The sequence below is a fragment of the Falco cherrug genome, chromosome 4, assembly GCF_023634085.1.
Source record: "Falco cherrug isolate bFalChe1 chromosome 4, bFalChe1.pri, whole genome shotgun sequence".
In the NCBI taxonomy this organism is placed as follows: Eukaryota; Metazoa; Chordata; class Aves; order Falconiformes; family Falconidae; genus Falco; species Falco cherrug.
The window spans coordinates 110849932-110862333 of record NC_073700.1 but is presented as its reverse complement, the minus strand read 5'-3'; the positions used below and the strand labels follow the sequence as shown (position 1 = coordinate 110862333).

Below are 12402 nucleotides of genomic sequence, written 5' to 3'. Positions count from 1 at the left end.
ACTCTTACCTGGAATCACAAAATTGTAACTATCGTCACATTAGTTGTCTCAGTCTGGGACTGGAAGAGTAATTAGCAGTCTGTTTAATAACAGTGCTGTTTGTAGCATATGCAAATAAAACCCATGCCAGAAACTCCAAATAATGGATTTCCAGTGTGGGTAAGAGTTGTCATGGTAACTGCATATTTTTTTAAAAACCAGAGGGCATAACAAAAGGGTGATGCTTTCCAAAACTTGTGGTGGTGAAAAAGGTTTATAAATTGTGTATCACTTCAGATTTTATTGTCTCAGGGAAAAAAAATTTTCACATTAGGAAGAGTGCAATTCCTCAGTTTGCACTGAGGAAGATACGCAATTTTTCACAAGGAGAAGAGAGATTTCATTGCCAAACCAGGGAGGCGCTACTTAACAATCCCCTCACAGTCCTGAACTGGGATCACTGGTTATGGAAGTCTGCCATTCATTTTTTTCTTGAAGAGGCTTAAAAACCTATTCTGAGAAGCAGAATTTTCAAATCCCTAGTACACTTTGTGTATTTGAAGAATTAATTTTCCTTTAAAACAAACAAATAAACCAACACCCACAAACAAAAAAAAAACACCAACAACCCCAAATAAAACCAGGTGCTATATTTAAGATGAAAACAAGACTATGTTGCAGAAAACCTCTCTCCCTACTACTTAATTACCCCCAGAGCAAATCTATGCTCAGCAACAGTAATGAACAGCCCTGGTCTCCAAAAGCCAGGTGAGAAAGCAAGCTTCGCTGGGGCTCTTTCACTGGTAAGGCAGGCTGGCCGTTGTGTCCAGGGAACACCAGACAGGTACAGCGCCAACAAGCAGTGTGAGAGCAGAAGCAAGCCAGAACAGTACAGCAATGTGATGGCAAGGTCTGAACAGGGCCTTGGGCGTGGGTTTCAACTGAAATTACTACTGAGATTAGGAGTAGTGCCTTTTGGAGAAGGTGTAGTTGCTTCCTATGCAGAAGATAAATTTGAGTGGCGTTTCATTAAGGACTAGCACTTTTAAAAGGTTTAAATTTATCTGACTTCATGCAAGTTTTTAACTGTGGAGTAAGTATGAAGTATAACTTTCTTACTTAGTTTCAAACTGTATTTAGTAAAAGAATTTAATGATAAAATCTTTATTAACAAGCAGAGGTCAAATATTCACAACAGGAACAGAAACACACTCTTCTTGCAAACTCATCATTCACATACCCTCTTAATAGTACCACGTAGCAAGTGCCTTACTTTTTTGGCACACTGTTTGCTCAGATAACCACCTGTCCTCCTCATCGCTCCATGTTCAAAATAAGCATTTTACCACTTGGCTTTCACCAGTGGCTGTCTGGCATTTTGGCCAAGATTGGCAGAGTTCACAGCAAGAAACAGGCTCTAATTTGCAGCAAAACTTGCTGTCACCAGTACCTTGCAAATACATCCCCAGGACACATTCGATTTAAGTTATACAATACTCTTTGCCTGTTTGAACACACAGCACAATGTTGTGATGTCCTGGAAGTGTCAGATAACTGAAAAAAATGGAGGTCTCATGGACTGTAACATAAAAAGAAGCCATATAACTGCTTCAGGTTCCATACGTTTTGCTCCCCGCCATGCCACAGGATGGCCTCAGAGCTGTTTATTCCCACCTTTCACTGGAGCACACTAAGCCACTTTGGTCTACTCCAAAAAGCCAAATCAAAGGTGTGAGGCTGAGGCGAATCCAAATAAATTTAGGACAGGAATTTTCACAAATGCTAAGTATTAGCCTAATTCTTTGCTATCAAGTCAACAGCAGTAGAAGTAGGCCAAAAGTACTTTTGCAAATGACCTCGCCAGGTGCATTTTAAAGAACTAAGAATAAATGAGTGTCAAATATTTATAGCTACTACATCCTAAACCTATAAACAGCACTTATCTCTACTTATCACCAGTTACTAAGAGACTTACTATTCTACATCAATTAAAGCCAATGTAAAAATATAATACGTAGAATAGGAAGACCTATTTTTTTAAAAAAAAAGTACCATCCCGAGCTGTCCTTAAACCTTTAAAATTGCATGGGTTCAAAGCAGCCTCTCAGTATCAACAATTCATCTCTCACAACTCTCAAAGCAATAAGCTTACAGCAAAATCCAAGTTTTTCCATATCTCACAAAAAAGCAGAAATTAAGAAAAAAAAATGAAAACTGCAGTAAAAAAAATAAAATCAACATTATGCAATTATTTTTGTTACAGCTCTGTAAGAAAAATAAAGCTGTAACAGCTGCTTCAGAGCTGCTGATTCAGCAATGAAAGAACAGCAAAACTGGAAGCATACATCTCATTCTTTAACTGTAGTCTTGTGGATAGAACAGAAAGCCTGATGAGAGTCACATGCACACAGCAAGCACAGGACTGCACAATCCAAGTCAGAGTTGCAAGCAACATTGAGTGACTTTCACAGAATTAAAACAGAATCCGTGCTGAAACCTTTGCTCTGTAGCTATTATTAAACTATTAAATTACATTCACTCATGTCCACCTGGATAAACAAAGCAATAGTCTTTTCCAATTATTGCTTTCATGGATTTCTCTGTTACACTTCAAATTGTCAGCTTTATTCTATCACAGTGTTTCATCAGACTCGAAAAAGGAAAGAATTATTTATAGACTACAGATACGTCACGTACAACAATTGAAGATGTCTTTTCAAGGCAGATATTTGCTGTTCCTGAATTACCATAAGATTCATACTATTGAAGGACAAAGCACACAAATACGGTCCCACTGCTAGCTGTTCTCTTTACAGAAGAAAACCAAACATAAAATAGTTTTAAACAACTAAGTTCTTAAAAGTACCTTTGAAAGCAAAAGTTCAAACAGCTTAGGGAGACTAACAATAATAACAGGAAGCATTTCAGAACTGCCTTCCATCAGATAGGTGCTGTCCCTAGACATCGACCAAGTCACCATCTCTGTGGAGCAGATGCTTTCATTTGCCGTGGACATGTGCTACCTTCTGAAGTAGTCCGTGATGCAAAGAAACAGTTAGTTCCACCCAGCCCAATTCCTTAAGGAGGCTATTGGAGTAATTAAATCATGCTATTTCAGTGACCCAAAAGAAGAAAATTTGGTTCAAACAAAACTCTTCTAATCCTCTAATCAAGAGAGAGACAGACAGAGCAGGAAAGAAGAAAAGCTAGACAAATGACAAACATACCGCATTTAACACCGGATTACTCTTCATGTATAATGTTCACCACTTGATGACAGAAAATCCTGTATGTTCCAGTGTACAGAAAGTAAAAATCCCAAACAAAAAACCAGACACAATTCAGCAGAATACATCCCAAGAAAGACATCCAAGATGAACATGCTTCAATGTCAAGTCTAGTCAGACTTCCCTGAAACAAAGCAAGTATCTGCTGTTTCACTAACCCTTGGAGCAAATAATTCAATCCTTATATTAGAAAAATCTTACGTAAATTTATAAATAGGTCAATCGGCATCCTGAAATGTAAGTATATATAAAAATACCACCTTTCTCCTACATCCACCATAGAAACTGACTATAATACTGCATGCAACGTGATTAATTTTAAATGCATAATCTTGATACTGTTTTCACTCCCCCAGGAGATCTGCAAGAGGTTACATTTGTATAAAAAACCAAGCTTGCCAGGTATATACTCTAAACAGATATGTTAAAAACCTTTGTGACTAGTGATACAGAAAATACATGCAGTAATAGCTGTATTGTTACGGTAATTAGTCAGCTGTCATACCACCTTTTCTACCCCACTTTTAACTGCGTCAAAAATCATAACTAAAAGGACTGACCTAGCTCGCAGTCAGGTCCTAAATAATTAACAATTTTCCTTGTCTGCCACCCCTTTTGGAACAAGCCTTGCCTAGGGACAGCCTGGCAGCCCAGGGCCCTCTAGCACGAGCTGCTGGGCTCACTGGGGTCCCACAGCCCCCCTTCCAGCTTAGCATAACTTACACAGTCAACTGAGAAGCCAAAAGCTGGGGGACCACAGAAACCGTTTTGAGGCCCAGTAACAGAGGAGTCCATAGTCTCCCCTGTCAAGAGGGCGAAGCAGAAAACAACAGCTACTGAGCTGTGATCCAATCCTGCCCTGGGAGCACATAACTGCATACAGCAGTGCTAATGAGGTTGACAGCCCTCCCTGGGCTCAAATAATAACGCAGCGGATCTGTTTGCATTGGAAGCGCTATTCGTCTAGAGAAGACAAGTGAAAGGACAAAGGATGATCAGGCAACAGAAAAGAGAGAAAGGGTTATCATTTCCAGTAAGGAAAGTAACAGGCACATGGTATCATTTTACAGTCTGTACTAAAAACCTTGGAAAGGCCCATCTGTTAGTGATAACGTCCCAGAGTTGGAAACATCACCATCAGAGCTTTGGCATGAGTTTGGCTGCCTTTCATTTTTCTGCTATCTGTTGCTATTTAAAGCTTTTCTTTGTTCACAACAACAAAGATACTCCACTATGCCCCAAGGCTTATTTTTTTTTAAAACTACACTTGTTATTGCTAAGATGTTACTGAAATACACATTGTTTGTTTTCCTAGATTTGGTTTTGATAGCCACAACATTAGTTCTGGAAATATCTGTCAGTCTGCCAGCACATAGTAATTCAAGATCTAAAGACAGCATTGTCTGCACATGAAGAAAAAGACATCACTTTCCTGTCAAACCATTGAAGGCATCCATGTAACTTCAAATCAGACTGTCTCTCTGTGACCTGATAAGCTGCATAATGCTGTGACAAGCATAGATCTATCAAGGCTGACATCAAGCAATATATTTTATTAAACCAGCTGACATAATTGGTTTAACTATGTAGAAAGAAACCAAAAACGGGTCACCTGTGGTTTCAGGTAAAACATCAAGTAGGACTGCTGGAAGAGTTTTCATGGGTCAGGAATGATCCTCACCAAAATCTGAAGAAAAACATCATGGGGTATGTATGAACAGTAAACACAACACAGAGATCCCTTATCTCACAGAGGAAAGCTAGACACATTCATTAAAAAGTGGCAGGATCCAACAACCCTGCTTTGCCCTCTTTGATGTGGTGTTCTACTTTTCACACTTTGGCATCATATATTTTCTAAAACAAGCAAACATAACGCCAAAAAAACCAAACAAATAAATTAGAGTCCCCCTCCCAGATACCTGTTTTTCCACAATACACTGGAATTGTCATGTATGTCTTGTGTCTGTGACTTAATTTCTGAAAGGGAAAAGATACAAAGGAAACAACACTTCCCTGAGAACGTTTAGTGCTTCTCCTTTATAAGCAGGCCTATTAGCTCAAAATTTAAATCTCATTAACTTTAATGACCATGGTAACAAGATTCAGTTCTTCCTAGGATACACAGAAATTCATTTATGCACTTTACGAAATGTAATGGGTATGAGTTATGAAAATGTCACATTTCTTCTTGATTGACTTACTGTATCTATAGAGGTTTCTGTCTCTCAGCCCATTCCAGCACACCTTTTTCAGTGTACTTTACAATATTAGTATTTATAAATGCAGACAGACCTACAGCTTTCTTTTAAATATGCAGATTATTCCTTTACAGAAGGTCTTTCATATTAAGATAGCTTGAAACATCAAAAGATGTGTAGTATTCTGAAGAAGGACAGGTAGTTGATAGCACATCAATATTAACCCTTTCTAACATCATCTTAGGCAAGGGGCCACTAACTTCCCAACACTGTGTTTCTGAATATGCAATGTGTGAATAAACCTTGACACTTTAGATATTGAGGATAATTAGTACTACAAGTGCTAAGTATTTTTGTTATTAATGCCAAAAGTGAGGAATTGTTAATGTCAAGCTTTCAACAACAACAAAAAAAGCAAAAAAAAAAAAAAAAAAGCAAATAGAAAGAAAAAAGACACAGAAACATGTTTCTCTTAAGTAAAAATTAAAAATCTCAAGTTAAGGCTTGGGCTGGAGATCTTCAAGGACAGACAGGATGACACCTGCAACAGTCCTTTTGCTTGGAAACATGTACCACATACACGTATGCAGATGACAAGAACCATGAGAAACAGATGTGGATGGAGTAAACCATGCTCTACATGACAGTTTGTCTTAATCCATTCATATTTATGATTGTAATGAACACCTTGACAATGGGAACCAAGAAAGAAGTTCCACGGATCAGGTTTTCTGCAACATTATCCTCACAGCATAGGAAAAGATGAATGAAACAGACCTAGAAGCAGAGAGATGCAAGATATGGGAAAGCAGATCATAAATCTGAATGATTACATTGCAATGTTTTGCCTAAGCAATATGAAATGGGAAAGTATCAATCACAATAGCTGGGTCGGCCCAAGAAGATGCTTGCTGGAGATGAGGGCCTCTGACTAGGTTAACAGGGCAGCCTTTCAGCAGGAAAGAGACCATAAAAGGGATCCTCTCCCTACTTCAAATGATAGAATCCCACCACCACCTCCTCAAGTTCTGAAACGATGAAGGAGAACTTGAATCCAGCTAGGGTTACCTTAGAGGATCTACTTGGACAGCGCTGGTAAAAGAACTTTTGACCTTGAAAAAGGAAGAAAGTGAACACAAAGCTGCAGAAGCAGCAGCCATGCTTGGGAAGAACAGAAGGTCTGTTTCAGTGTTAGTGCTTTCATGTCAAGTCTTGTCCTATCACTGCCTAGCTACAATGGAATAAAATCTAGAAGCAAGTTAGGAATTTGGCCAAAAAGGAAAGCTTCAATTTAGGACTCTGTGAATAATTTAACACTATTACAAGGAAGAAGATGTATAGAGTTTTAATGCACTGTTTGTTTATTCAAATCTACTACAGTATGATATCCCAATGCAAAAACATGGCCTGCCTCCAACAACAGAGCTTAGAGTTAATACAAAGCTGCTGAGAACTTTTATGGGTCTCAGTAGCAGCTCAGTGCCCCCGCTGATGGGTTAAAGCTCAAATTTATACTCAATTGTAAAACTGCCAAAGCAGTTAAAGGAGTAGGACTTTCTATAATTAATAATAGGAATGTTAATGTTCCTCTTCTGGACATCAGTAGCTCCCCTGCCAAAAAATAAATAAATTTAAAAAAATTAAGTCACGTAAGTCCTCTCCAATCCACTTCAGTGGAGAGCCATTTGTCACAGGGTGTAGTTCACATACTTTGCTTTGGTCAAAATGCAGCGATGGTCATCACCAACTTGTGGGCAAGAAAGTGGAAGCAATATTATTTTCAACTGATCCAGACAGGTTTGAAAAAGATACTGTCCCTATCTTACATTTAGATTCAGGTTAGTGCAAGCCACCAGCTATCTCTATTTAAATCTAATTAAAAACAAAAGGAATGCTGCATGATTTAAAAAAGCTTCAGCTACATGCCCATTCCGAAGCATTTTTAGTGGTTTAAAAGATGGAAGGCTTTAATTAGGATGCATCAGCAATATGAGAGAATGAATAATTTACAGAAAACTTGATTTGAGCTCAGTGAAAGGGTGCTACAACATAACAATCCATATTTGTTATTTCTAATGAGTACACTCATTTTTTACTTCAGTTCCAGGCACTGTAAGCAGGCCACAGAGACAGCAGACAACAACATGAAGTTTTATACTGTGTGCAGTCCAGTGACTTCGTTGCTTCATAGCATTTTTGAGGTTGGTTATACTTGAACTGCAACTAACAACCTGGATTTTAATTATAGGCTATAAAGCAGCAATAAACAGAAGTGTTCACAAGTTATGTAGATTCCCCTTAAACTGCTTAATATTAGTTGCATTCTCTCTTTCTACTCTCCTCCCAACCTGTCATCATGTTTGTTTATTTCTAAAATGCTGGCATATGGTATTGTCTTTTGTAGACCATCAGGACTTACAACACAAAAATAAATTAAACCTGTGGTTAATTAGGAGTAGTGAAGCATAAATCACATCCTGACATACTTAAGACATTTTCCATATTTTTAAGCATTTTTTATAATTTAAAATTTTCCAATTTTTCATATAACGCACTTCCTGAATTTCTGAAAAGGAAAATAGAAAAAAAAAATAATTTCTTAAAGGAAGGTGCTAAAAGCAGTTTTTGTTTTTAATAAAAATGTCTAAAATAACATGAAGTTGCCAGAAACATAACACTGAAAGCTAATTTCTTAACAGATGACAGTCATGCCCACTTCACCCATGCTGACCTACATCTTTTTCCTTAACTTTTATTAATAGTCATCTTTCATTGACTGTGTTTCCCACAATTTTGCCAGCAAGTGGTATTTTTAGGATAAAAGGACTGAGAAACTCATTCAAGTACATCTGTTTTAAATGGTAAAATACAGAATGTATAAAGGAGAAAAACACCTTTACTAAGCTTATGCATAAAATTGCACTTTTGACATAAACTTATCTTTTCAAAGGCTGCTCAAGACTGAAACTCTATGTACAAAGTTTTCACCAAGTCCTGACCACAAAACTTGAAGTCTGCAGACATTATAGTATTTTCATAACTCACATTTTCTTCTAGAAAAAATACACTTGTGCCATACAGCTAAAACACAACCATTGAATTGAAATTCATTATTTTGTTCTATGCATTTAATTGTGAACAGGTAGAAAAATTAAATGCATGTAGAAAGTGAAGAGCTGCAGGAGGAATGTGGAAAAAAAATACTGTGAATTGTAATTTAAGTCAAGAAAATTTAAAATTGCCATATAAAATGCACGCAATCTTTTCTCCTAAGCATTATCTTTACACTGTTTTTTAAAGCACATCATAAAATTATCTCCAAAATATTCAAATCTTTTACTTTTGTTACTCCAAAATAACAAGGATTTACATCACACATCACATTAAAGATAAATCTTGGAATGACCAATGGCAGCTGGAAGGGGTACATTTGGAGAAGTTATATCACCAGCATTTGCAGTTTTCCAGTCTTCTCTTCTGTAGTCAAAAATAAGAAAATAAGTCAAGTGTCTGTCCTAGCAGCAAACAAACAAGGTGGCCACAGAGGCCAGCAGTTCTCCAGCTCCTATTGCAGACTGTCACCCTCCAGCATGCTAACTTGCCTGACTGCTCATCTGCATCTGGGGAAAAGAGCAAGATGGTTTGAGCATATTTTTACTTCGTGTGCAATGGAGAGAGTGCTGCAAAAATATCCTTTCGGAAAGACTTACAGGTTTTCCTGGAGTAGAAGAGGTGAGCTTCTATGTAACAAATTCTTTATGGATTAAACTTATGAGCAGCATTTCATGGTTAGCAACATGAAGATGTCAAGAAGAGCCCCACAAGTATCTGGTTGCCTAACAAAACTAATGGACTAGTTTCTTTTTTAACTGAAGGACAAGCCCTCTGATGTGTCTCATTATAATGATCTTCCAGAGTAGAAAACTCACGCTAATTGGGAAAATCATAAAATTGTTGTTGTTGAAGCTACTCCCACATTGTTCCCAGAGTGAGATGTTGAAAGATTGTTCTCTAGTGTGATTTTATAATCCTGGTTAGGCAGATGAACAGCAAAGGTGATCATTGCTTCAAGTCAGTAACCAAATTCTAAAATAAAATACAGTGACAAAACAAGCAGGATTTCTTGTCACGCTCCAGTATCGTTCGCATCACCAGGAGAGGTGATTTCAGGAATAGATCGCTTATCATGCTGAATGGGTATCATACTTTTAAAAGGTGAAATTCAAGAAATACAGAGTACGGTACAACACAACATATTTCTTGAGCACCTCGTGTTGTATTACAGCTCTTCATTTTGGTCATGCCAGTTCATTTAGGAAGCCCACACATCAAAATCCAAATAATTTATATTTGTATCAAGTAAAAAAAAGTTATTGAATTACTTGGAGAAAAAGATTCTGATCTGTCTCCTTATGTTTCTCTCCATCCAGCACTATTAGCTTTCTGAACAAAGATTTTGAAAGTGGAACAAATGGGAGCCATATACCAGGCTCTCAATAGCATCCAGTGAAAGCTGCCTGCATCCTCCTGCTTCCCAAAACACCTACCCTAAAGCACAGTTCATTTAGACTGACCCAAAACTGCATTAAAAGCTTTCACATGTCACATTTTGCTTTTGCATAAATTATATATACATATCTAATATATAATACATACATATATAAGTTATATAGCATTCCCAGAAATGCAAATCTCGACCAACCACCAACCTATGCAAAAATTCAGTATAATTCCCAAAAATGAGATGTAAATTTGCCTTTACTCCCCATGGCATCCAGCAACTCACTTTGAAAAGTCTATCATTTGCTCTTGTGGGCTGTCCATACAATTCCAGCATACAGTATTTTAAAATAATTAGAGCTTCTAGCAAACGCTGTGATGCACTGGTTTTGCTGCCTTGTGAAGAGGGATCTGATTTAGTATTAATTTTGCCTGGGGATTCCACAAACTGCTTGAACAGAACATCTGTTGCCAGTTTGTACACTCGCAGCTCCATCTCTCCATCTTCCTCCCTGACCCACTCTCTGTGCCTGGAATAATTTCCTAGAGCTAGACGAGGACATGGAAAAAGCATGAGGCATTTGGAAGTTAAAACCAGCAGCTTAACCACCTTATACAGCAAATTTAAGAGGCTTAAACTCACCAACAAGTGGAGGAATTGTCAAGCTGGACGTTATGCATTAAGCATGAGAAAGTAAATACATGTGACAAATGCATTTCTTCCCATGTGAATGTAATGATTCTCAGCTAATGTATCTAAATTAAGTCACACATTAGTTATGTCTGAACAGAGCAGAGCGACAATTAACATTTTGTACATAATCAACCACTGGCTTTTTTATATTCAGAACCATTTTCAGGGATGCTGCAGGCCTGACTTTTCTTCAGCTGAGCAAGCAGCAAGATATTATTTCAACAACATCCACTTAAGAGTAAACAGTCTTTATGTCCACATGCACAGAAACAGAGTATTTCACAGGTAGCAAATTAAATTAATCATGTGGAAACAAACAGTCCAAATCAGGTTGCTACGATTTATCCAAAACCACTGAACAGCCTTCCGTTTGATCTTCCCTGTAACATCCTGAATCAGGACTCGTGCACCACTGCTAACAGAAATAAACATGTAACAGCAACGCTGGTTTTCACAATCATTTCAGAGTACTCTGCAATACAAATGTATGCAGAAATGTAATTACTTTTGTGATGTATATAAAATAATATTATATTTATAATATAATAAAATTAATATTTTATACATATAATATATTTTAAAAATTAAAATATTCTTTCTAAAGGAAGGTAAATCTTCCCTACCCTGCACTTAATAACATGTTACCTGTTGTTCTCAGACCCCAGCTTAATGACAGAATTTTTTCTAATAAATGGTGGCAGTTGTGGCCTGATGCTGCCAGGCTGAAGGACAATTAAAGGTCATTGCCTATTAGATTACACTAGCCTCATGACAGAGCGTATTTGGAAGCTAAGGCAGAAGCCCCCTAGCTCTGAGGAGCTGCGGAGTCTACATTTCACTCAACATCTGCATCACTTGGGCTTTCTGAGCTGGCCACTGTACTCAGATCCGTCCGTGTGCCACCTGCCTGGGACACTCAGGTGGATCGCAGCCTTGCTGCCTACCAAACACACCTTCGGCAGCAATATTCCATTTATCAGGCCAAGAACTTCTGCAGCACCTTCCACAGCAAACCCCACAATTCCTGCTGGTCATTAAGCTACTTTATTTCCAATACCTATATAAAGTCTGTGCATATTTATATACATGCTTTCCATACATATACCTGCAGTGATGCTATTACCTATGTGCTAATGATCTTTTTTTTAATCAAGTCTTAATGTGCACATTTCTTGTTTTCTGTGACAATGCCCTTGTGATTGAAATGCATACATTGTATCTAGCATGTTGTGATCTGACTTCTGGGCTATAAGTTAAATAAAATGAGATGTGTAGTTATGGAACTGAGAAACATGAATTTATCTTCCCACAGGTGATGATGCTAACAGTACAGCTGGAGCATCCCACACACAGCCAGATATCCAGGCAAAAGACAGTGTTAGTGGTTCATTATCCTTTGCAAGCCACTATTAAAAGGCCTCCAGCTTATAGCCAAAGATCCCACTTCAGAAGTGTTCCTCGAATTCTGTGCTGCTAGTCATGAATTAACCAAGTCTGAAGATGCTAACAAGATAAATCCCAAAATATTCAAATCTGCCTAAACAGATGCACACTAAATAATCTGTGGCTTGACCAACATAACTCTGCAGAGCTATTTATACCTTCCTCCATTAGAACTTGAAGGAAAAAAAGAAAACTCTGAAAGTCATTTACCTTGAGTTTCATTTCAGTCTTAATGGGGTGAGACTGACCCTTTCAGTATCAAAATCTTCAAATTTGCTTTTTCAAACATATAAAAGAG

General features: G+C 37.7%; 1 protein-coding gene across 12 annotated transcripts in view; it reads right to left on the bottom strand.

Moving 5' to 3' along the window:
- OSBPL3 (oxysterol binding protein like 3) overlaps positions 1-12402 on the bottom strand; it is an 89564-nt gene that overhangs the window by 46637 nt on the left and 30525 nt on the right. The window contains exon 4 of one of the 12 annotated variants that reach the window (XM_055707195.1): positions 4879-4953. The exons of the other annotated variants lie outside the window; for them this stretch is intronic. The gene's annotated coding sequence lies outside the window, so the exon portion shown is untranslated. The remainder of the gene's footprint in view (positions 1-4878; positions 4954-12402) is intronic. 12 annotated transcript variants of the gene reach the window in all.